This window comes from Podarcis tiliguerta (assembly GCF_965153285.1).
Source record: "Podarcis tiliguerta genome assembly, chromosome: 1".
In the NCBI taxonomy this organism is placed as follows: domain Eukaryota; kingdom Metazoa; phylum Chordata; class Lepidosauria; order Squamata; family Lacertidae; genus Podarcis; species Podarcis tiliguerta.
The window spans coordinates 134,273,276-134,299,559 of NC_139534.1; the positions used below are offsets into that span (position 1 = coordinate 134,273,276).

General features: G+C 46.9%; 1 long non-coding RNA gene across 2 annotated transcripts in view; it reads right to left on the reverse strand.

The window, feature by feature from the left end:
* Positions 1 to 26,284, reverse strand: part of LOC310677925 — a 51,209-nt gene that overhangs the window by 20,337 nt on the left and 4,588 nt on the right. Inside the window, exons 2-3 of one of the 2 annotated variants that reach the window (XR_014511521.1) lie at positions 7,751 to 7,943; positions 7,411 to 7,527 (exon numbers count right to left, since the gene is read on the reverse strand). This is a non-coding gene — a long non-coding RNA (uncharacterized lncRNA). Of the gene's footprint in view, positions 1 to 7,410; positions 7,528 to 7,750; positions 7,944 to 26,284 lie in introns of those variants that run through there. The other variant, XR_014511520.1, reaches the window with a different exon arrangement.

The following is a 26,284-nucleotide window of genomic DNA, read 5'->3' on the forward strand; positions in this document are numbered from 1 at the left end:
GCAGTGATCATGGAGCCAAAAAAAGTAAAATCTCTCACTGCCTCCATTTCTTCCCCTTCTATTTGCCAGGAGGTGATGGGACCAGTGGCCATGATCTTCGTTTTTTTGATGTTGAGCTTCAGACCATATTTTGCGCTCTCCTCTTTCACCGTCATTAAAAGGTTCTTTAATTCCTCCTCATTTTCTGCCATCAAGGTTGTGTCATCTGCATATCTGAAGCTGTTGATATTTCTTCCAGCAATCTTAATTCCGTATAGGGATTCATCCAGCCCAGCCTTTCGCATGATGAATTCTGCATATAAGTTAAATAAGCAGGGAGACAATATACAGCCTTGCCGTACTCCTTTCCCAATTTTGAACCAATCAGTTGTTCCATATCCAGTTCTAACTGTAGCTTCTTGTCCCACATAGAGATTTCTCAGGAGACAGATGAGATGATCAGGCACTCCCATTTCTTTAAGAACTTGCCATAGTTTGCTGTGGTCGACACAGTCAAAGGCTTTTGCATAGTCAATGAAGCAGAAGTAGATGTCTTTCTGGAACTCTCTAGCTTTCTCCATAATCCAGCGCATGTTTGCAATTTGGTCTCTGGTTCCTCTGCCTCTTCTAAATCCAGCTTGCACTTCTGGGAGTTCTCGGTCCACATACTGCTTGAGCCTTCCTTGAAGAATTTTAAGCATAACCTTGCTAGCGTGTGAAATGAGTGCAATTGTGCGGTAGTTGGAGCATTCTTTAGCACTGCCCTTCTTTGGGATTGGGATGTAGACTGACCTTCTCCAATCTTCTGGCCACTGCTGAATTTTCCAAATTTGCTGGCATATTGAGTGTAGCACCTTAACAGCATCATCTTTTAACATTTTAAATAGTTCAGCTGGAATACCATCACTTCCACTGGCCTTGTTATTTGCAGTGCTTTCTAAGGCCCATTTGACTTCACTCTCCAGGATGTCTGGCTCAAGGTCAGCAATAACACTACCTGGAGTGTACGAGACATCCATTTCTTTCTGGTATAATTCCTCTATATTGTGTAGTTCCACAAAAAAATGTCTGGGAAAACCTGGACATATGGCAACCCATGCCAGAAGTGCAATTTTCTTTAAAAATAAATAGTTCGAAAATTTAATTCCTTTGAGATTTAGCCACAACTTTAGCCAATATAGCTATCTATGCATCTCAAGAACCTCCCCCCCCCCCAAAGCTCAACAACAAATTTTGTGTCCCTTTTTGAAATATGGTAACTCTTTGGAATGGTTGACCACTGTGAGAAGACAAGACTGGACTGGAAAGGCCATTGTCTTGACACAGCAGGATCTTCTTACGTTCATAGATTCTTATCACCAATTAATCTCAACCCCATTACACCGGAAGATGCGTTGACCTGCCATTCTGAGCTCTAGGCAGAGAGCGGCCGCCTCTCTCCCAGCGTCAGGATCTTAGCAATGAAATAACACCTTGATCTGCGCTTTGGAGGAAGGACAGAAAGCAATAAGGGTGTTTTATGAGGCTCTGGCCCACTTCAGTCAGGGAAGGTGCTGGAAATGATTCAAGCTCCTTCTCGCTGGCGGCAGCAAGGCGGCTAATCTGAACATGGCACCGTTATACATCAGTGAAAACATCTTTTGTGCAAGGATAACAAAGGGGATATTTATTGCACCCATTACTCAGTGGCAGCTCAGCCCTTCTCCGTGCGTCCCAGGCCTGCTCTAATCTGCCTGGAAGGCTGGACCTGGAGAGATTATTGATTGCGAGGAAACAAAACCAGGACAGTCCCTGTGTGCCTAGTGCTGGGACAGAGGAGGCACCCAGAGAAGGAAGGAAGGAAGGAAGGAAGGAAGGAAGGAAGGTGCCATTCAGAGATAATGGCTTGCTTGCTTCACAGAATCTTAATTGTTCATAGAATCGTAGAATTGGAAGGCACCCAAATAGCCATCTAGTCCAACCCTCTGAAAGGTGGGAATCTCAGCTAAAGCGCCCGAGACAGATGCCCATCCAACTGTTGCTTAAAATCCTCCAAGGAAGGAGAATCCACCATCTTCTGAGGGAGTCTGTTCCACCATTGAACAGCTCTTACCTGCAGAAAGTTCTTCCTAACAATTTAATCATTTGAAACCATTGGTTTGGGTCCTCCCCTCTGGAGCAGCAGAAAGCAAGCTTGTAACAAATGAGAGCATTTTGGGTCTTTGAAGATGCCTATCCTATCTCCTTTGTCCATGGAGTTTTCTCGGCAGGGATACTGGAGTGACTTGCTGGTTCCTGCTCCAGATGGATCACGTTTGGTCAAAACTCACCACTATTCTGAAGGAGATTCCTCCATTCTGAAGGAAATCAGCCCTGAGTGATCACTAGAAGGACAGATCCTGAAGCTGAGGCTCCAAGACTTTGGCCTCCTCATGAGAAGAGAAGACTCCCTGGAAAAGACCCTGATGTTGGGAAAGATGGAGGGCACAAGGAGAAGGGGACGACAGAGGACGAGATGGTGGGACAGTGTTCTCGAAGGTACCAGCATGAGGGAGGCAGTGGAAGACAGGAGGGCCTGGCGTGCTCTGGTACAGGGAGTCATGAAGAGTCGGACACAAATAAACGACTAAACAACAACAACAACATCCTATCTCCTCTCAGTCCCCTCTTTCCCAGGCTAAACATACCCAGCTCCTTCAACCGTTCCTAATCAGGCTTGGTTTCCAGGCCCTTGGTCATCTTGGTCGCCCTCCTCTGCACACCTTCCAGCTTGTATATATATATTCTATATATGCTCCAAAAATAATACATGCCATGTTTGTTTCAAAGTCCTTCATAAGTTCTCATTTTCTACTGCCTTGTTTTGGAGGGTACTTTTCAGTTCCAGTTATCTGAAAGTTTTCAGGGGCTTAATTTATTTCCTTATGGTTTTAATCCTACCCCTGAGGCTGATGGTGGATAATACAATTTATCCTTGATTAGCTCCACTTCTTTGTCACAATAATTATGTGAGGCAAGTTGTTCCTGTTCCCTTTTTACGGGTGCAGAATCTGTCCTCAGAGGACCATCGAAGGCCATCTGCGGAAGGAGCAGGAGGCGTGAACTGCCATTTTCTAGGTCAACATCACATCCCCCTGAAAGTTATGGGACACCGTTTCGTGCTTGGGAAGAATCATGTTCTTTCAGAAAGGATTCTATTGAGAATGTGCCTTTTTTATATTTTCCTCGCAACACAAGGCTTAATAATACCCTTGCACAGCTTCCCTCTAATGTTCTGCAGGGGAGGGTTTCTCCACGCGACCGTGAAGGCCCATTGCGGGTCCACACACCAACCCGTAGCTGCTGTGCCGAAAGTAGAGGCGATGGAATTAATTTCCGGCTAATTGGAAGGTCTAGCACAGGAGTGAGTAATGCTCTACCCACACTGCAAATTTCAGGGGAGAAAATGATGCTTTTCTCTGTGGGGATTGTAGCTGCGACAAAGCCAATCGCTAGGAAAAGTGGGGGCTCCTTGACTGTTACAGTGCATGAATTAGCCCCTGCAAAGATTAAGTAAGGCCCTGAGCAATAAATCTGGATGCTCTACCAGGACTGCAGTCCTCCCCATTTCAAAAAAGTATTTCTGGACGTGATGACAATGGCCATACTCTCTAGGTCGGGGGAAATCCCCCACGTTGTGGGTTTATGTTGCAGTTCCTGTTTCCCAGGGGAGTTTAAGAAGAGCCAGAAATAACTGAGAGGGCATGAATTAATTCTTCTGCTTCCAAGGTTTCATAGAATCATAGAATTGTCGAGGTGGAAGGGACCCCAAGGGACATCCAGTCCAACCCTCTGCCTAGCAGGAATCTCAGCTGAAGAGTTCCTGACAGGTGGCCATCCTACCTGTGGGGGAAGAAAAACTCCAAAGGCGGAGAGTCCACCACCTTTTGAGGTCATAGAGTCACAGTATCCTAGAACTGTAGAGTGGGAAGGGACCCAGGGGGCATCTAGTCCAACTCCCTGTGTTTCAGGAATCATAGCTACAAGTCTCCTGGCAGATGACCATCTAACCTCTGTGTTCAGAAGCTTCCAAGGAAGGTGTGCCCACCACCTTCCAAGATGGGAGAGCTGGAAGCAATGATCTGGACCAGAGCACACCAGGCACTCCTGCCTTCCACTGCCTCCCAGAGTTTCATCAAATTCATGTTGGTCGCTTCAAAAACACTGTCCCACCATCTCGTCCTCTGTCGTTCCCTTCTCCTTGTGTCCTCAATCTTTCCCAACATCAGGTTTTTTTTTCCAGGGAGTCTTCTCTTCTCCTCAGCTTCAGGATCTGTCCTTCTAGTGAGCACTCAGGGTTGATTTCCTTCAGAATCGAGAAATTTGATCTTCTTGCAGTCCATGGGACTCTCAAGAGTCTCCTCCAGCACCACAGTTCAAAAGCATCCATTCTTTGGCGATCAGCCTTCTTGATGGTCCAGCTCTCACTTCCATACATCACTACTGGGAAAACCATAGCTTGAACTATATGGACCTTTGTCGGTAAGGTGATCTCTGCTTTTTAATATGCTGTCTAGGTTTGTCTTATTCTTCACAGTGTGGGCCTAAACTGAAAGCTCTCTCTTTGAACTCTGCCTGGTAATGCATCATTGAATAAATTCTGACCAGTTGGGAACTGGGTGTGAGGCTCCATACTGGAACCATCAAGGAGAACTTCTCCTACAGACCCTGCTGAGCAGTTGACAGTCACTGTGGACAATACTGAGCTATGTATGTTCAGGAAAATCCAGCTTCCTATAGCCTTACGTACCTAAGAAGACACCTCTCCTTATGGTTTTACTGCAAGCAAAGGGTGTATAAATCTTGTGAAATAAAATAAAACAAGCCATCAGTAGCTGGGCTCTTAATCATCTCCCAGCTCTGTGACTCCTTCTTCGGTTGGACCACGGCCCCTTCCTGGCCATACATCTAAATATATATATATCAGCAAGGCCCTTTCCTCTTAATTCATCTGTTCCATCACCATTTTACAAACTGTCATCTTACAGCTTTTTCCATTTGCCTTTTCAGAAATTCCATTAAGAGCAATATTAAAAGCCTCCAATTTCACTGTATCAGTAACTAAGCAAAAAATGTTGTGGAATCTTAAGGTGCAGACTGTAAAATAAATGCGTTTTTAATGCTCCCCCTCATTATTTTGAAGATTCACTCGCACGCCTCGACGTTTAGTACTTAAAAGAGGCTGCTTATCCATAAACTGCCATTTTACACCTTTGCTTATGGTGTACTTTGTGCTAGTCTATTTCAGATTATTTTATACCTGAGAAATCTAAATCATGTGGCATTTAGTTCTCTTTCTTCTGTTGCTTTTTCCTTCTCTCTCAAAAGACGTTTGCTGTCCACAGAATGTCCATGGCTCCATCAGTGGGTATCTCAGCAGCCTCGTGGCAGCTCTGGGGTGCCTGATATGATGAAGGCAGCCCCCAATTCCCTTCCTCCCAGCTCCCCATTTCAGACAGGAGGGGCCAGAAAAATGTGAGCAGAATGTGTGGGGTGGATTGGGGCAGGGAGAAGGGAACCAGGCAAAAAGGGGTTGACAGTGGCTGGTGGATCCTTAGACCTGACGGAGGTGCCATAACTATCTTTTGCTAAGGTTGGGGAAAGTGTCAAGGGGGAAATGTGTTCAATGCTTTCAGGAGAACAAAGATGTCTCCCCTATAGAGCCCATAATAATATTAATACTAATAATACAAGGAGACTCTTGAGAGTCCCATGGACTGCAAGAAGATCCAACCTCTCCATTCTGAAGGAAATCAGCCCTGAGTGCTCACTGGAAGGACAGATCCTGAAGCTGAGGCTCCAAGACTTTGGCCACCTCATGAGAAGAGAAGACTCCCTGGAAAAGACCCTGATGTTGGGAAAGATGGAGGGCACAAGGAGAAGGGGACGACAGAGGACGAGATGGTGGGACAGTGTTCTCGAAGCTACCAGCATGAGTTTGACCAAACTGCGGGAGGCAGTGGAAGACAGGAGTGCCTGGCGTGCTCTGGTCCATGGGATCACAAAGAGGCGGACACGACTAAACGACTAAACAACAACAACTAATAATACCCTGTCCATCTGGCTGGGCTTTCCCAACCACTCTGGGCGGCTTCCAGCAAAATAATAAAAATGTCAAACATTAACATTTACCTGTTCTATGTCGATGGGGGGTTTCTGTTAAACTCGTTGTTAATAGGCAGGGAGTTTCAAGGTGTTGAATGCTGCTGCAACCCCCCCAAGGGTCCCAATTTCCCAGGGACAGTCCCAGAATCACAAAAGGCCACCCCGGCTTCTGATGTGATCCCAGAATGTCCCTATCCTGCCCCCCAAGGGCTGCCATCCTCCGGGGGTAAATAATGTCTATAAAGCAGACGTTCTGGGTGAACTTCCATTCCTCCTCACCACTATGAGCTGGACAAAGAGCATGAAATCCACTCTCGACTCCGAGTATATTTCAGAGAGCGAGGAGGAGGAGGAGATCCTTCCTTTTCCACCAAGGCCCAGACTTGCTGGATGCACTGGGTTTGATGGGCAGGCAGGGGGCAGGGCTCCCGGGGGGGGGGGGGGAGAGAAGGAAGGAGAAGCAAGGAGTCTTGATTATTATTATTTAAATGCTTTGTGCATTTGCCTCTAATCTTACCCCTTGCTAAAATTTATTTATTGGTGTGTGCTTCCCTTTTTGTAAATCTACCAAAGAGCAGACCAGAGCAGAACAAAACAAAACAAAACATTAGGAGGTTTTTCAGGACAGTGGAGGGCCAGTGTCCTGTGTCCCGTTGGTGAAGTGGTGATGGCACTCATGCTTCTTCTGATAGGAAATGCTCAGGGGGGATGGACAAAAGGGGGGGTTCGAAGAGGGTCAGTTGGGGGGGGTGAGAAATGTCCCTATTTACATCTGAGGAACACTGCAGGGTATGTTGCTGAGTGAAAAGACTGAGTTCTTACAGATGTGGAACCTGCAATTTGTGGCCTCTTTCACGGTGCCAGTTCTGCCCATCAAAGCCGCCACCGCGAGGGCACTTGTGGGGCAAAGCCGTCTCACGTGAAAGGGGCCTGCTTCCCTTTTTAAATGTGCATTCAGGGGGGTTAATGAGTTGCTTTTATTTCGATTACGTATGTCGTGCTTTTATATTGTGCTTTTATGCTGCAACCACCCTCACACCGATGGGTGTAGGGTGGTACATAAATTTAAATAATAATAATAATAATAATAATAATAATAATAATAATAATGTAGTAGTAGTAATAATAATAATAATAATAATAATAATAATAATAATAATAATTGCAGGATAAGCAGCATTTGGGAGGTTTCACTGAGCGGGCAGTAGCAGCCCCTTGTAGAGAAGCCCATCTCATGGCTGTTCAATTTGGGGGATGATCTGGGGGGCTGGGGGGGACACCCAGTTTTCCATGAATGCAGGGAAGCTGGGCAAGGTCACCTTCTGAACTGTTGTGTCCTCCAGCTGAACTCGCCCACAGACAGATTGCACAGGTCTGGGAGTCATGATGGCACCATCATTTCACTGAGAAGACGGCCAGCTGGCTCTGGGGCAAAAAGGAAGAAAAAGAGAGACTTCAGAAGGGCTGGTGGAAAGTGGCTTTATATTAATTTATATAATAAGGCGTCCAGCACTTATCCTGAAGGCTTATTCTTCGTGCGTTATGATGGCAAAACGTTTAAGGGGCGGCAGTGAAACAGCGTGAAAATGAAGCAAAATGCCCTCTAGGGAAGAGGAATTAGCTTCAGAATATCCTCGCTAAAGCTCACCTCTGGATTGTAGAACACAGCAATAGCAAATCCGCTGCCTTTTAAAGCTGATTTCAATTCCTTCGCTCAGCCCAGCAAAGAAATCATTACCAGGAAGCTCAGCCGATTGGGAAAAGAATCAGAGGCCATTATTTTAAGGAGCATGATCTGACTTGACCCGCACAGATGAAGACATTCCTTTGCATTTCCAACTCTCCGTCATCAGAAAGAAAAAGAAGACATGGCTTAAAAAAATAAAAATCTACATGTAGAATTCTTATAAGAATTCTAAGGCCCCAAATAATAAAAAAAAGGCCATAAATGTACAATGCAAACACACACATAGGAATATAAACCATGTGTTTGAAATGGTGTTGTTATTTAGCTGTGTCCACCTCTTCATGACCGCCTGGACCAGAGCACGCCAGGCCCTCCTGTCTTCCACTGCCTCCCGCAGTTTGATCAAACTCATGCTGGTAGCTTCGAGAACACTGTCCCACCATCTCGTCCTCTGTCGTCCCCTTCTCCTTGTGCCCTCAATCTTTCCCAACATCAGGGTCTTTTCCAGGGAGTCTTCTCTTCTCATGAGGTGGCCAAAGTCTTGGAGCCTCAGCTTCAGGATCTGTCCTTCCAGTGAGTACTCAGGGCTGATTTCCTTCAGAATGGATTGGTTTGATCTTCTTCCAGTCCATGGGACTCTCAGGAGTCTCCTCCAATACCAGAATTCAAAAGCGTCCATTCTTCGACGATCAGCCTTCTTGATGGTCCAGCTCTCACTTCCATACATCACTACTGGGAAAACCATAGCTTTAACTATACGGACCTTTGTTGGCAAGGTGATGTCTCTGCTTTTTAAGATGCTGTCTAGGTTTGTCATTGCTTTTCTCTCAAGAAGCAGGTGTCTTTTAATTTCGTGGCTGCTGTCACCACCTGCAGTGATCATGGAGCCCAAGAAGGTGGAACAGGAGAGCAATCCTGAAGTCATTTTGACTCTCCCAATTGACCTCAATATATTTCTTTCAGTGAGGAAGGAAATGGGAAAACCTTCCCTTTGTCTTTCTGCTTACAAATCCTGTTTTCAGGGCCTATTTGTGTATGAATTGGGTGAGCCTGTGACCTGGATTCAGGAATTAAAATATTTACCATCACAAAAGAATGGCCAGGCTGCCCAGGTAATGCAGTCAGTGACCATTAACTGTTATCCTGGCAAACAGGATTTCTGCTGTAGACCACCTCCTTCTGTGAGGTATGTATGGTGTTTTTTGGTGGGGGTCTTGAGCTACAGGGTGGGCAATTTCAAAAGTCAATATAAAGGCTTGCACACCATTGTTCTGGGTTCCTCTCCTCCCTCCTGCGTGTGGTGAGTGAGGACCCTGTTGCAACAGTTCAATAAAGATCAGGCTTACTAGCTGCTTTGCTTCTCAATATTCTCTGGTTGGCCTCTGTTATTTTCTCCCACCAATAGGGAACCCACTTAAGGACTCTATAGGGGCTCTTGGGTACCCCATAAGGGAAAAGGAGCAGTCCCCCCCCCATAACACTGCCCTGGATCATTTTGGTTGTCCTTTTTGGAACCTTCTCCAAATTTGCAATATCCTTTCTGAGAGGAGGCGACCAGAATGGCACACAGGGTTCCAAGGGCAGCTGCACCGTAGGCTCATAGAACATCTTGATGATATGGGCAGACTTGGAGATGGTGCTAGGGTCCTTCCTGTTGAGCCGGGTCTGCTTGCAGAAGGTCTCAGGTTTAACCCGTTGCTTCACTGCAGAGAGCTTGGATAGCCAACACCAGAGGAAACAACACTGGAAAAGAGGATGCGCAATGATATTTTGAGGACTGCCTAGAACATGGGTAGGCAAACTAAGGCCCTTCTAAATCAGTCCGGGAATCAGTGTGTTCTTACATGAGTAGAATGTGTGCTTTTATTTTAATGCACCTCTGGGTCATTTGTGGAGCCTAGGAATTCGTTCATAATTTTTTCCCAAAATGTAGTCTGCCCCCGGCCCACAAGGCCGACCAGCCCCCTGCTGAAAAAGTTTGCCAACCCCTGGCCTGGAAAGTTCAAAGGGATCCAGTTCCTCCTTGAGGTCTTCCAGGGTCCCAGGGCATTAAGAAGCAAGAAGCAGAGTCTGGTTCTTCCCATTCTGCAAAACTTGTGGCACTGACTCGTTTACTAAAACTGCTCCCTTTTCCCCAGACATGCAGTGACTTGCTCTCCCCGCACTGAAACACAAGGTTCCCTCCCTGAAATGGCTTCTTTGGTGAACTATTATGGGGTACGTAGCTTAAGAGTCAGGAAATATAATTGGCTAATTCACACCTGCAGATAATTATGGTTCAGGCAGAGTTGCCTTTGTTGAGGAATTTAATAATGTGATGGTGAAGGAGTAAACAAAATTAGGATAATAAGCCAATTATCCCTTAACTCTGGACTACTTATTTACTGGGCCAGGACTGAGGAGATATTGGGGTGAGGGGGTTACAGGTGTCCAGGGCAAAAGTGCAGAGCCCCCAAGTGCCGCTAGAACACATTACACTAGAACTTGGGACTCGCCCAACAAAGCTGAGAAGGAGGTGATTCAGGAGATGCAAAAGGAAGGACTTCTTTTTCGCATAATAATACATATAATCCAATAGCCCCAGTTTTACAGGGTGAGGCTTATGCAGTGATGATGCAGGGCAGAGCCTCCTCAGTGGTGGCACCATAATCAGGGAGCAATGTCAGTGCCAACATTTTTGCCATTTTGACGCCAAGTAAACCCTACTTCTCTCCTCACGTTTTATAGGTTTTTTTTAATGAGGGTCCATTTTTGTCTCTTCTTCCGTGTGTTATAGCTGTTCTTAGCTGTCTCTCTCTGCTGGTACAGTTTGATGCAGGGCTGCCCAGATAAGCCCCCCGCCCTGCATAATCAATCACACCATTTTAATGGGAATGCCCATTAGCTTTAAGCCCCTCAAATATTTTAATGTGGAGACCAAAGACCCCACAACCACTAGGAGTTAGCGCCTATGGTTTGAAGCTACCCCACAACACAGGAATCTTGGCTCAAGAATCCCCGGCAGGTGGCCATCCAACCTCTGCTTAAAAACCTCCAGTGAAAGGCAGTCCACCATCCTCTGAGGAAGTCCCTTCCACCATCAAGCAGCTCTTGCCCTCAGAAAGTTCTTGCTAATGTTCTGTTTTAAGGCAGCATCTTAAAAAGCAGCGACATCACCTTGCCAACAAAGGCCTGCATAGTCAAAGCTATGGTTTTCCCAATAGTGGTGTATGGAAGTGAGAGCTGAACCATCAAGAAGGCTGATCGCCGAAGAATCGATGCCTTTGAATTCTGGTGCTGGAGGAGACTCTTGAGAGTCCCAAGGACTGCAAGAAGATCAAACCTCTCCATTCTGGAGGAAATCAGCCCTGAGTGCTCACTGGAAGGACAGATCCTGAAGCTGAGGCTCCAAGACTTTGGCCACCTCAGGAGAAGAGAAGACTCCCTGGAAAAGACTCTGTTGTTGGGAAAGATGGAGGGTGCAAGGAGAAGGGGATGACAGAGGACGGGATGGTTGGACAGTGTTCTCGAAGCTACCAGCATGAGTTTGACCAAACTGCGGGAGGCAGTGGAAGACAGGAGGGCCTGGCGTGCTCTGGTCCAGGTGGGCACGAAGAGGCGGACACGACTGAATGACTAAACAACAACAATGTTCAGTTGGAATTTCCTTTCTTGTCATTTGAATCCATTGGTTGTCTTCCCTGGAGAGCAGAAAGATTCTTGCTCCATGTTCTGTGCAAAAGCCCATCTGACACTGGAGGAGAGCTATCATATCTCCTTTTATCCAGGCTAAACACCCCCCAACTCCCTCCTGGTTGGCATTGATTTGTCTTGGGAGACAATGTCATTTGAAGCTATTGATTTGAGTCCTACCCTTCAGAGCAGGAGAAATCAAACTTGCTCCATCTTCCATGTGACAGCCCGAAAGGTATTTGGCTATCCTATCTCCTCTCCATCTCCTCTTTCCAGGCTAAACATACCCAGTTCTCCAAACTGTTCCTCATAAGGCTTAATTTCCAGATCCTTGACCATCTTATTGCCCTCCTTTGCACACATTCCAGCTTGTCAACACCCTTCTTAAATTGTGGTGCCCAGAATTGGACACAGGACTCCAGGTGGGGTCTGATGAAGGCAAAATAGAGCAGTACTATTCCTTTCTTTGATGACAAGAGAGAGAGAGATGATGAGGGTCAAGAAAACCCCTGGAACAATGCGTGGTGGGAGAAGATGGGGGATTGAGATCCCTGCATTGCAGAGGATTGGTTCAGATGACCCTTTGGGTCTCTTACAGCTCTACTGTTCCATGATCCTATGCTGTGTCACGGGGAAGCCAAAATGCTTGGGGTGTTGGCCTTATCACAACGCTGAATGCCTCCTCTGTACCACTGCAACAGCAACATGCAGGAAGCCATGGTTCAGGGCAAGTGGCCACGGCATGTCCTCCTCCACTCCACTTGCTCTTCATCTCCACTGGGGGGTTATTTAAAGACATCTCTAAGGCCATCACAAGGCTCTTTCTTGACAGTGTGCAAGTTGGCCTCTTCCACGGAGGGCAGCAAACAGGATGCCCCTGTCCCCTCTCAACAGAAGGGCTTGCGAGATGTGTGCATCATCAGCCTGCGCGTTGGGGGGGGGGGAGAGAAGGGAGGGAGGGGAAATCATCCCCAAAAGATGAAGCACGGAAAGGAGCTGGTTCACAACACCATTCCCCTTGTTCAGCAAAGCTGAAAGTAATTTCAGTGCCGATTCAGCAAACGGGAGGCCAGCGAGGCGTGAAAGGTTGTCCGTTTTGTCTTCTGGTATGTGCTGAATTGGCTTAGTCAAAAGAAGAACGATTATGGCTCCATGTTTATTTGATGCTGGAGGGGTGTCGAGGGAGCCAGACTCCCTCCTGGGGAAACCCGCAGCCCCACTCTCTGTGCTCCCCAGGGAAGACTCTTCTCGTGTACCTTGAGCTCCTCAGAAAAGTCCTGCTGCATCAGGCCAGTGAGTCCAGTGTCCTGTTCTCACAGTGGTCAACCAGATGCCTCTTGGGAAACCTGCAAGCAGGACTTTAGCACAAGTGCAATGCTCCCCTCCTGTGGAGCAGCCTCTGCTTAACAATCTCCAAGGAAGGAGAGTCCACCACCTTCCAACAGAGTCTGTTCCACTGCTGAACAGTGGACTCGTACTCTGGTGAACCAGGTTCGCTTCCCCGCTCCTCCACCTGCAGCTGCTGGGTGAACTTGGGCCGGTCACACTTCTCTGAAGTCTCTCAGCCTCACTCACCTCAGAGATTGTTTGTTTTGGGGGAGGAAGGGAAAGGAGAATCTTAGCCGCTTTGAGACTCCTTCGGGTAGTGATAAAGCTGGATATCAAATCCAAACTTCTCTTCTTCTTCTTCTTCTTCTTCTTCTTCTTCTTCTTCTTCTTCTTCTTCTCCCTCAGAAAGTCCTTCCTGAAAATCCTGCCCTTTGGACAGAGGACAGACTCCCTCTGAACAAGCTGTATTCTCCTTCCTTGGAGGTTTTAAAACAGAGGACGGTTGGCAATTTGTTAGGGATTTTTTTTTACCTGTGATTCCTGCATTGCAGGGGTTGGGCTAGAGGAGCTTTGGGGTCCCTTCCAACTCTACATATGACGCTGTGAGTGTTATGACTGTGAGTCTTAAATATGGCAGCAGCATCTGATGCTCCTGATCTTGGTAAACAAACTGTTATAAGAAAAAACCTGCTCCTTTTCCCTTATGGGGTGCCCAAGAGCCCATATGGAGTCCTTAAGTAGGTTCCATATTGGTAGGAGAAAATAACAGAGGCCAACCAGAGAATATTGAGAAGCAAAATAGCTAGTAAGCCTGATCTTTATTGAACTGTTGCATCAGGGTGCTCACTCACCACACGCAGGAGGGAGGAGGAACCCAGAACAATGGCTTGCAAGCCCCTATAACTGCCCACCCTGTAGCTCAAGACCACCCCCCAAAACATCATACATACATCACATTTCTACAGCAGAAATCCTGTCTGCCAGGATAACTATTAATGGTCACTGACTGCATTACCTGGGCATCCTGTCCATTCTTTTGTGATAGTAAATAATCAGTTCCTGAATCCAGGTCACAGGCTCACCCTTTTTGTGTACAAATATGCCCTAAAGACAGGATCTGAAAGCAGAAAAACAAAGGGAAGGCTTTCCCATTTCCTTCATCCTTGCAGAGAAATATATTGAGGTCAATTTGGGAGAGTCAAATTGGTTTGGGAAAGTCAAAATGACTTCAGGATTGCTCTCCTGTATTTCAGACATGTGGTTTATACACTTATGCATGTGTTTGCCTTATACATTGATGAAAATTTATTTTATATTTGGGACAGTAGAATTCATATAATAGCAGGGAATGACTTCCTTATGAAGAAAGGCCCCTTCCAAACACTACATTTCTTCTTCTTCTTCTATCCCTCATAGCCGAGTAAGATTGTCTTCCATAAACACGCTTTTAACAATGAGTCCGTAAGTGACTGTGGAGGCCAATTCTGGATCCACACGTCCTTCCTAAGTGGGGACATTGGTTTCCGGGCGGGAGTTGATCACGGTGAGGGTTTGCCAAGCATGTCTTCCTCTTAGCACATTTCTCCCTTGCGTCCTGAGTTTGAGTGTCTTCAAAGCCCAGGACACCTTTGGCCAAGGCTGTTCTCCAACTGGAGCGCTCGCAGGCCAGTGTTTCCCAATTGGTGGTGTTTATACCACATTTTTTAAGATTTGCCTTGAGAGAGTCTTTAAACCTCTTTTGTTGAGAACCAATATTACACTTTCCAACTTTAAGTTCAGAATAGAGTAGTTCCTTTGGAAGACGATCATCAGGCATCCGCACAACATGACCAGTCCAACAAAGTTGATGTTGAAGAATCATTGCTTCAACACTGACGATCTTTGCTTCTTCCTGTACACTGGCATTAGTTCACCTGTCTTCCAAGATGATGTGAAAAATTTTCGGAGACACCATTGATGAAGGAGTTGGAGATGGCGTTTATAAGTGGTCCATGTTTCACAAGCAGACAGTAAGGTTGGTAGTGCAATAGCTTTGTAAACAAGCATTTTGGTTTCTCTGTAAATGTCCTGGTCCTCAAACACTCTGCACTTCAATCGTGAGAAAGCCGCACTCACAGAGCTCAGGTGATGCTGGATTTGGGCATCAATGTTGGCCCTTGTGGAAAGATAACTGCCCAGGTAGGACAAGTGTTTGGCATGGCTACAATTCTATGACTGCAGGGGCCTCTTATGTTTCTAATGAGGAGGCACATAGAGGAGCTGCCTGTTCTTCTCCCGCCCACCAGTTTCCCTACCACCAACACCCTTCTCCACCATTACTAACCCCCCTCCCCCTTTGACTATGCAGCGCAGCCTGGGTGCGAATCCTGCTTCCACCCTGACTCTGCACATTGGAGGAGAACGACATTGGGAATCCACTGGACGTCTCTGGTTCTGCCTTCATTTGCATCTCATCGGCTGGAAGTTTCCTCCAAGGCTGCTGCTCATGGCTGCTGCCAACGGATACAGGAGGGGGGTGGAATGCAAAGCGAGGTGTCCAACGCACGGCATCCTAATATGACTGATGCATAAAACAAGAGTGTAAACAACGGCGCCTCCATTGCAGCCTGAACCTCGGTGCTTCCAAAAGGCCCCACTGTAATGAGATGTGCAGGAGCTCCGGCAGCAGCAACTCAGGCTGAACTAATACAAGGCAGTGCTTTAAACAAGGGACCAGAACCTGTCCATACGTAATGCGAGGTGAGGCTGCGTTTGGGTCGCTGTCAAGCGTGGCTGCAAATCCATGGTTTGCTTATTTAAAACATTTCTGTTGCCTGGTGGTGTTTGAGGGACGCTGGCAAGAGGTTACACTTGGATAGTGGGAGACAGCAGTGCAAAAAGTATCCAGATTACAAGGCAGGAGTGAAACAAAAAGTTATTATCAGCTGCCCGCAGATGACTGCAAACAATATTAACCACAGTCAAACACAGCTATGGAAACCACCAAGCCAGAGCTCAGGGAAGCAGGAATGCGACGGCCAGGTGCCAAGTCTGCCTCTCCAAATGAGCTCCCCACAAATTTCCCTTGGGAGGGATTTGCATTGACTGGCAGGAGAGGCTCTCCTGGTTTGCAGACTCAGGGAGTCTGGCCCAGGCCTAGCTTAGGAAGAGAAGAGCCTGCAGGATGAGGGCAATGGCCTGTCTAGTCCAGCATCCTGTTCTCACAGTGGCCAAGCAGATGTCTATGGGAAGCCCGCAAGCAGGATCCGAGCACAAGAGCGCTCGCTCCTCTTCTAAAGCCATCTGGACTGGTGGTCATCCCAGCCTCCTGTTTAACTCTGTGCTACATGAAGAAGTCCTTTCCTAAATAATAATAATAATAATAATAATAATAATAATAATAATAAATAATTTATTTCTATCCCGACCTCCCCATCTGAAGCCGGGCTCAGAGCAGCTAACAACAGTAAAAATCAATTCTAAAATCAATTCATTCTAAAATCAATGCAAAATCAAATTAATGGCAACCATTGGGCTAGAGTTCTATGAGGATTGCCAAAGGACTGGGTCAGGCTGTGCCCTGGCCAAAGGCCTGGGGGAACAGCTCTGTCTTGCAGGCCTTGCGGAAAGATGTCAAGTCCCGCAGGGCCCTGGTCTCTTGTGACAGAGCATTCCACCAGATTGGGGCCACGGCCGAAAAAGCCCTGGCTCTGGTTGAGGCCAGGCTAACCTCCCTGTGGCCTGGGATCTTCAAGATGTTTTTGTTTGAAGACCGTAAGGTCCTCCATGGGACATACCAGGAGAGGCAGTCCCGTAGGTACGAGGGACCTAGGCCATATAGGGCTTTAAAGGTTAAATAATCGGCTTCATTGCACATCCACAAGTTCTAGAATTAGGAGAGAGGAAGAAGAACGTTTCTCTCTCCACTTTCTCCATTTTACAAACTTCTGTCATGTTGCCTCCTGCCTTCCTTTTGCTCTAAACTAAAATGCTTGGACTTTCTGAATGCTCTAAGCCCTTTCCCTTAATTTGGGGGCAACCAATGAGAAGACCCCCTTCCCAACTGCCTCTCCTCCTTCAAGCTGCCATAGAAATCTTCCCACAGAGCTTGGAGGGCCATCTGTCAGGGATTCATTAGTGGTGATTCTGGCATTTTGGGGTGTGTGTGTGTGGATTAGACTCTTAGGGGTCTCTTCTGCCTCTGCCATTCTGTGATCCTAGGATTTCTTCCTCGGCCTCAAATGCTGTCACTTCTCCGCACACGAGCAAAGGTGAGAGCGCCTGGCTCTGAAAACCTTCTTTTGGGGGCTGAGTGATGTTGGGGTTTCTTCTGCCCCCTCCCTATGCAAAGCCCCGGGCCTTGTCAGGGCTCGCTGTCACTCTCGCCCTGACGCTGCAGGATTAACTTCTAACTTCATTTGCTGTTGTTTAGTTCAGAGACGGATTCGCTGCCGAAATCCTGATGGGGCTCTGCGGCTTCGGTGCTCTTCAGGAGAACAGCCAATCAGTTGCCATGGAGCTTACCGGAGCTTTGGAGGAGAAAAAACGAGCAAACTTGTTTGCCTTTGCAATATCTTTCCAGGGGATTTTGTTCCTCCTTCTATTTTCCCAGCGTTTTGTTGTTGTTGGGGTGGTAGAAGGAGAGCCCCACTGTTCCACTACACACACTGCAGGAGATAAAGGATGGAGGGGTGTGTGTGTCTCTGTAAAGGAGAACTAACCTGATTTCAATCAGCCCACGAAAAGGAGTGCAGGAAATCAATATTTTGCCTTCCTTCCCACTCCAGGGATCATCTGCAGCACACTCTGCATCTCTCCGTGGAGCCAGGGAACCGTTCACTCTGAATGGAATGAATGGATCTGAGCCTCCTGCATTCACCTGGCCAACCGAGGGAGAGAGAGCTTGGTGTTTGTTTGCATTTCAATAAGAAAATCTCCCCCTTGCCCTTCTGCAACCAGCTCCTGAACCAAAACAAGGCTAGCTTGCATCTCTGAATTTTGAGGCGTGCTTCTCCAACTAAATCACGTCCACAAAAATGCATATGAAAGGGTAAATAATGAATTAAAAATGTATCTATTAATAAAAACAACATATAAATATAAATTATATCAGGGGAAATTGGTTGCAAAAAAAAAAGGTGCATATTAGTCACAACAGGACAAGGTGTTTATTAGGAGAAATTTATACGAAAATGCTTCCTGAATCTTGATTCCAGGTTTTCCATTAGGGCACTTGGTCAGCCACTATGAGAACAGAAGTAAAAACTGGCTGTGAAGCCTTTTTAGCAGAATAAAACACTTTGCAGCTTAATAAAGCTGAGGAATTAGGCAGTCAGACCTTTCCATCCCTTTCGTTTGTGCTCAGCTCACCTTCTCCTCTTCACCCCCATTGCAAAGAATGAACCAAATGTTCTTAATAAGATAAACAAAAAAGGGGGGTTTACTTACATTTCAGTGCAAGCAGCAAACACAACAAAAGTAGTAGCGTGCAGAAAAATGCTTCTAACTTACAGTAAAATTTAAAAATGGTAGTCTTAGCTAACATGGCTGAAAGCAGGAGCTTTAGCCACGCACGTCTGGTCAGCTTGGAGGCATGATGGGGGGAAAGAGATGTTCTCCTCATAGGCAGAAGGAAATAAGAAGGTTTGTTTCATTTGTTAGAGAGTTCTCACCCAGTGGAGGCAAAAGAAGTGAACACATACAGAGTGTCCTCTCTGGGAAGAACTCTTGGTATATTAGCCCTGTGCTTGTCTAGCAAAACACATGTTTGTGATTTTGTTTTCTTCTTCTTTAGTGATCCCTTGTAGCCAAGTAAGATTGTCTTCCATGAACATCGTCTTAATGGTGTGTCCGTAAGTGACTGTGGCGGCCAATTCTGGATCCACACGTCCTTCCACAGTGGGGACATGGGTTTCTGGGCAGGAGTGGATCACGGTGAGGGTTTGCCAAGTGTGCCTTCCTCTTAGCACATTCCTCCCTTGTGTCCTGAGTTTGAGCGTCTTCAAAGTCCATGACACCTTTGGTCAAGGCTGTTCTCCAACTGGAGCGCTGGCAGCCCAGTTTTTCCCAGTTGTCAGTGTTTATACTAAGTTTTTAAAGATTTGCCTTGAGAGAGCCTTTAAACCTCGAGAGAGTCTTTAAACCACACAGAGGGTCTTCTCTGGGAAGTTCAATAACTCTCAGTGTATTAGCTCTGTGCTTGCCAAGCAAAACACAGTTGTGATTTTAGTTGAAAACCCCACAAGAAGGTGGTGGAATCTCCTTCATTGGAGGCTTTTAGACAGAAGTTGGGTGGCCGTATCCCAAGGATGCTTTAACTGTGATTCCTGCATTGCAACTCTCCAATTCCGTGATTCTATGCAGGCTCTCAGCAGGTGCCTTTCTGGCGTTCCCTTGAAACCCTTTCTGTGGCAAAGGAGGTAGCCTCATGGCTGCCAGCTCCAGCAGTGAGCAGCTTTGGCTGGCAGGCAGTCCTGCAACTCCTAACTAGAAAGGAAGGGGGGTTCTTTGCATTTCAGTGGGCGCCTCTGCTCCTCTGATGTGCACACTTCCAAGCGCATGTGAGGCACTGGAGAGACGGTGGGCCTAACAGGAAGGGACAAATATGAGCCTCTCTGAAATGCTCTTGTCAAAGTAACCAGAAGAGATGGGATCCAGAGCATCAGATATTAAATTCTGCCTTTCAACGTCTCCTCCTAACTCCTGAGCTGCTTCCCAAACACGTGACGCGTGAGCCGCTTTTTGCAAAGGACAGGCGTAAACCCAAACAGAAAAGGGTTGTCTTGCTTGGTGATGTGAGATGTTATGGCGGAGACGACGGGGCAATGCAAAGTCCGTCTGCTCCTTGGCGGCCAGGAGAAGCGAGGTTGGATGCGGGGAGCATTTAGAGGGAGCACTGGAGACTGAGGCTGGGAAAGACCAATCTCCTTCTTCTCGAGCAAAGCAAATCTGTCTTTATTAAGTATTTCAAAGGCAGAGCCTAATGGAGGCTGGCTCTCTGTCAGAGGCCATTTGTGTGGATCTTCTCTTTCCCCCTGTGCTAAGAGTGGCTTCAACAAGAAGTCAGAATCAGTTGGAAGGGACCCTAAGGGTCATCTAGTTCAACCCCCTGCAATGCAGGAACCTCAACTAAAGATTGGAATTTGTTTTGTTAGACTTGGCCCCAGTCTCCAATATTATTGATTGATTGATTGATTGATTGATTGATTTAATTTCTACACCGCCCTATACCTGAAGGTCTCAGGGCGGTTCACATAAAATATCAAATACATAAAATCAAAACAAAACCAACAACCCAATAAAAAAAGATAGACGTGTAGCTGGGCCACCAGCAGAAGCTGATGGAAGGCACTCTGTGCCGCTGAGGTGATCTGTTAAGTTCCTACTGAATCCTGGTTCACGTTTCTGTGGTATCAGCTACACTGCCCCCCACAAGGAGCTAATAATTCCATAGGATAGGGAGAAGGCCAATATTGTGGACTTCTGGCTGAAGGAAGTGGGAGATGCAGTGATCAGGAGCTTGGAATATATTAGCAATTTACAAACATCCAAAGGAGTGGGCAAGGGGAGAGAGATTTTCATTCAGTCTGCTGAGAATGTGACAAGAGGGAGCCATTGATTCAAGGTCCAGAGAAGCATTTTCTTTTTCATTAAGGCAATGGTTGTCATACCAGCCAAGGATTCATCTGATCACAGAATTGTAGAGCTGTAAGGGACCTCAAGGCTCATCTGCTCCACCCCCTGCAACACAGGAATCGCAACCCAAGAATCCCACCCAACCTTGGCTTAAAAACCTCTAATGACGGAGCGTCCACCATCGTCCAAGGAAGACCATTCCACTCTTCAGCAGCTCTTACTGTCTGAAAGATCTTCCTGATGTTTAGTTGCAATCTCCTTCTTGTCATTCGAATCCATTGTGGGAATGTTCAGGGATCCGGGGGAGGATATATTGTCAAAGATATCCTATCCCAACTTGTCTTTACAAGTACAACAAAAGCAGCAGAGTTAACATCCCCCTTTTTTAAACATGCACAGCAGATAGCTTGCTCAGTCTCATTAGACTCAGACTCTGTAAATCTTTCCTGGTGTTTCCCCCGTTTAATCCCTCCTAAAATAAGACGCTACACAGTCTTCTGTAAAGTATAAAACATTTACTCACAAGTAATCATCTGTTCACACAAAGGTTCCCAGAAGGCAGACTTAAAAGGTTAGAATATAGTTTAAATGTGGTGACTATCTCCTTATGGGAGAAAGCCCCCCTTTCTTCTCTTGGCCTGGAGCCAAGGGGGCATCTTAGTAGTGCTGTTGTTAAGACGGCATCGATAGAGAGACAAGATGGTCGCCGGCCTGTGGTTCAGGTTCTTTCTACTTCAGGAGAGGCCATGCCCACCTCAAGTTACACATAGGAGGTTTCGTCTTAGTCCTGGAAAGCAGGAAGTTCCAGCTGGAGGACTGAGACAACCTTCATGTCTACTCTAGCAATGGTGTGTTTGACTGCACCTGATTCTTACATCCCACATCCATTGGTTTGGTTCCTCCCCTCCAGAGCAGGAGAAAACAAGCTTGCTCCATCTTGCACCTGACAGCCCTTGAGATATTGGAAGATGGCTCTCATTTCTCCTCTCAGTCTCCTCCTTTCCAGGCTAAACATACCCAGCTCCCTCAACCGTTCCTCACAAGGCTTGGTTTCCAGACCGTTGACCATCTTGGCCACCCTTGTATGTATACTTTCTAGCTTGTCAAAATCCTTGAATTTTCTTTTAATGCTGACTCAGCAGAGCCAAAGAGAAGGCAACCTTTTCCTGCCACGCCACCAAGTCCTTTTGGCGAATCCAAGCCGCCACCGGGTTTTGCGTCTCTCTCAGCTGCCTGAGAAGTTACACTTTCTCTCTTCCAGACTCTCCATTGATTTACTAATAGGCATAATAAAAGAGTTGCTGAAAAGCGCCTGCAAATTTACTTACCCATGATGGGAAAAAGAGAAGAGGCAGGCAAGGCAGCCTGTGTTCGAAGCAGAAATTGCTCCAAGGTACAATTTGCTCAACTTGCTGTAATGTACATTATGGATTTAATTTTAGCATGTTTCTGCTATATAATAAACCTGACTTGAAAATCTAAATGCAAATTAAATTTAAATAACCTCTATTTTTATTTTTTGCCCTTTTGGATAACACTGGGTTCCATAAATATTCAGTACAGAACCATTCTTATTTAAACAACCAGTCTTTATTTTATATATATATATATATATATGCAGGTTTTGGTGTCCTCGGGTGTCTTCCCGTGTAAAAGTTGGGGTGTCTAGGCGACGTTTCGACGAGGTCTCACTCGTCATCTTCAGGCTGGTGCTTTCGGCTTCTTGTTACTGGAACAGAGCAGGATCTCAGTGTTTGAGTTCCTATAAATACTGTTGAGGAGGTGTGGTGTATAGCCTCCAATGTTCTGGGCAGAGAGGAGGTTCCCAGGCTAGTGTGCCTTTTCTTCTTTTGTTCCTTAATTACTTGAGGGATATCTTGAGTGATTTCTTGAGTGATTTCCTGAATCCCACTTAGGTGGGTCATTAGGTGTGGATTAGTTGCTAAAGCCTTCGTGTCTTGAACTCTTGAACTTTGTGAAGAGTTTTTCTGAGAAGATGGCTGTACTGCACTTGGTTGTGCTCTGGCTTGGCTTCGTGTATAGGGGCGAGCTGTGGTTTTGTGGCCTGTGCCAGCCAGATCTGTGTAGGGATTGCAGGGGGGTGCAGCATCCGGAGGTGCCACCCTGGTTTGGCTACTGGATGGTGTCTGTAATTTATCTGTGGAGAGGGCCTGGAGAAGAGGAGGCTAAGGGGTGATATGATAGCCATGTTCAAATATATAAAAGGATGTCCCATAGAGGAGGGAGAAAGGTTGTTTTCTGCTGCTCCAGAGAAGCGGACACGGAGCAATGGATCCAAACTACAAGAAAGAAGATTCCACCTAAACATTAGGAAGAACTTCCTGACAGTAAGAGCTGTTCGACAGTGGAATTTGCTGCCAAGGAGTGTGGTGGAGTCTCCTTCTTTGGAGGTCTTTAAGCAGAGGCTTGACAACCATATGTCAGGAGTGCTCTGATGTTTCCTGCTTGGCAGGGGGTTGGACTCAATGGCCCTTGTGGTCTATTCCAACTCTATGATTCTATGATTCTATGGGGGAAAAAAGAAAAAGAAAAAGCAAGGACAGATAGTAGAAGATCATTCCAAGAGTCATTTGGAGTGATTGAACGCAGTGGGAAAACGTTCTGTCTTCTGTGCAATGACAGTGTTGTGTGTCACACATCAAGTGTCCGACGGCACTCTGACACCAACCACAAAAGTGTTGCCCAACTTGGTGAAAGAAAAGAGTTTCTTGAAGGGAAATTGAGGAAATATCATTCCCAGTATCTTAGTTTTTGCAGCTACAGTATCTTTCTAGAACAGATCACCCAACAGCTTACAAAGTATGAGCCAAGTTATCAGCATGCAGACAACAGCAAAAATCACATAAATTGTTCAAAAGCATGCCAAATGCAAACTTTTACCTTTCAACAAAAAGTGGTTTGTGTCATTGGAAGCTCTGTCATTGTGCTTTTCTTTTAAGGCAAATGATGTTAATGTACGAGTTGCTTTTTCTAAACTAAAACCTCCGTATTCAGGTTAAATTGCTGTGTTGGCACTTTGCGATAAATAAGGGGGTTTTGGGTTGCAGTTTGGGCACTCAATCTCTACCAGGTTCGCCATCGCTGCTCTAGCCTCTCCCTCTAGACTTGCTTTCTATGGGCAGCCCAAGTTGGATGGCGCTTCCTCTGGCTGCATCCCATCCAGCTGCCCTCTCCACAACCAATTCCAGGTGCAGAAGGTTTCCTGAGTTTTCCAGGGGGTCCAGAGCATGAGAAGAGAGACCCCTCTCCACTCCCAGCTCTCTCCTCACCCTCCGTCCGCCTCGCCTCCTCCAAGTCACCCCAACTTTTCAACCCCTCAGCAGTTTCAAGGCAGCTGTTGATGGGAAAGATCTTCCCTAAGAGGGGTGAAATAGACTCTGAGTTGAGAGTGGATTTCATGCTCTTTAATCAGCTCAGAGTGGTGAGGAGGGATGGAAGTTCCCCCAGAATGTCTGCTTTATATACATTATTTACACAATGGGCCCCACATGATTGGCTAATTCTGGGATTCTCCTGTAGGCCAATCAGGTTGCAGATTCCCTTCCACCCGGAGTTGGATTGGGTGGCTCCTGTGGACCAATCAGACTGCTGCATTCTGGATCCTATTGTTCTAGGACCAATCAGACTGCTGCATTTTGGATCCTATTCAACTCAGTACATAAGAAGGAGAGAGGCCTCAAGGAGATGTCCAGGCTGGCTCCAGATCCAGCTCTGTATTCCCAGCAACGGCTCTCTGGGGAAGCTCTTAGGCAGGCAGGTTTGGGGGTCTGGAGCCAGGACTTCTGCCCTATCTCTTCTTTCAGGGCTGGCTCACCTGTGAGGCAAGGGGTGGCCGTTGCCTCAGGCACCGGATTTGCTGCTCAACGCAGCTGCCTCCTCCATACCTGCCCCCTGCAGCACACCACACTAGCACCCTCACTCTTCTGGCAAGAGCAACTCTGAAGGGATATTTTGAAGGTCTAGCAGGCAATATTTCAATGCCTTGCAGCACATTTTTTCCCCGGAGGGTGTAATCAGGTTGTTTTTATTTTGATTATATATATTGTGGTTTTTATGTTGACCTTTTCTGTGAACCGCCCTGAGACCTCCAGGTATAAGACAGTATAACAACAACAACAACAACAACAACAACAATTTGTGATTTTTAAATCTCTGCCAGGGTTCTCTCTGGGCTCAAACCTAGGCATTCAGGGAATTCTCCTTTTTATATGGAGCTATATTTTAGCCCTTAAGTAAAACCCAAAGCCCTCTCCTTGGACCCCGATATGCTGCCTAAAGCAATGGCCTCACCTCACCTCATGGGCTGCCTGGCCTTGGTTAAACTGTGGAACTCACTCCTGCAGGAAGCAGAGATGACCACCTACCTAGATGGCTCTAATTATTGCAACCATTATTTAAAGGAAGGCTACTGGCCAAGAAGGCTGATCGCCGAAGAATTGACACCTTTGAATTCTGGTGCTGGAGGAGACTCTTGAGAGTCCTATGGACTGCAAGAATATCAAACCTCTCCATTCTGAAGGAAATCAGCCCTGAGTGCTCACTGGAAGGACAGATCCTGAAGCTGAGGCTCCAAGACTCTGGCCACCTCATGAGAAGAGAAGACTCCCTGGAAAAGACCCTGATGCTGGGAAAGATGGAGGGCACAAGGAGAAGGGGACGACAGAGGACGAGATGGTTAGACAGTGTTCTCGAAGCTATGAACATGAGTCTGACCAAACTGCGGGTGGCAGTGGAAGACAGAAGTGCCTGGCGTGCTCTGGTCCAGGGGGTCACGAAGAGTCGGACAAGACTGAACGACTAAACAACAACAACACTGGCCAAGATGGCTGTGCTCAGCCATCCTTCTGGAGAGCAGTTGCTGGAAACCCCAGGAGAAGAGAGTTGCTCTTATGCTCGAATCCTGCTTGGAAGTTTCCCAGAAGAGGCATCTTGTGGCCTGATCCACCAGGCACCTCTGAGGCATTCTTCCTGCTGTCGCTCCCTCTGCAGCCCATTTCCCTTTGCCTTCTTCCTCTCCTCCAGCTCTGGAGCCCTCCAGTCGAGGCCCCAATGAATGTTTCATTACTCAGCTGCAAAGAGGAAGAAACGGCCGGCGCTCTGGGTTCCGTTGGCGCGTTCTGTTGGCGGGGCCACAAAGGGCCTCCTTGGAAGAGCAAGGAGGCAGCTTGGCTTCATTTGCTTAAGCAACATTTGTGTTTGTGTAATGAGGCAGGCTAATCAGAATAAATGGCCTTCCCTTGGCACTTCGCTCATTCCGGCAGAAATGGCTCCAAGTGCCACCGCCACCTCTTCCTGGAAAACAGGAGGCGGGTTGGGAAGGCAGAAGAAAAGCACCAATTAGCCCTGGAAATAGTGAGGGCTTGCTCCTTCCTTCCTTCCTTCCTTCCTTCCTTCCTTCCTTCCTTCCTTCCTTCCTTCCATTTCCCCTTCCTTCCTGTGCTTTTCCTTCCCTCCCTTTGCTTTGCCCTTCCTTCCTTGCCCCTTCCTGTGCTTTTTCCTTCCTTCCTTCCTTCCTTCCTTCCTTCCTTCCTTCCTTCCTTCCTTCCTTTTCCCCTTCCTTCCTGTGCTTTTTCCTTCCTTCCTTCCTTCCTTCCTTCCTTCCTCCCTTCCTCCCTTCCTCCCTTCCTCCCTTCCTTCCATTTCCCCTTCCTTCCTGTGCTTTTTCCTTCCTTCCTTCCTTCCTTCCTTCCTTCCTTCCTTCCTTCCTTCCTTCCTTCCTCCCTTCCCAGCTGCAACTGTCCCATCACCCCTGTTGGGGCCCTCATTCATGCAAACATAGAATTGTAGAGCTGGAAGAGATCCTGAGGGGCGTCTAGTCCACCCCCTTGCAAGGCAGGAATCCCAAGAACTCCTGGCAGG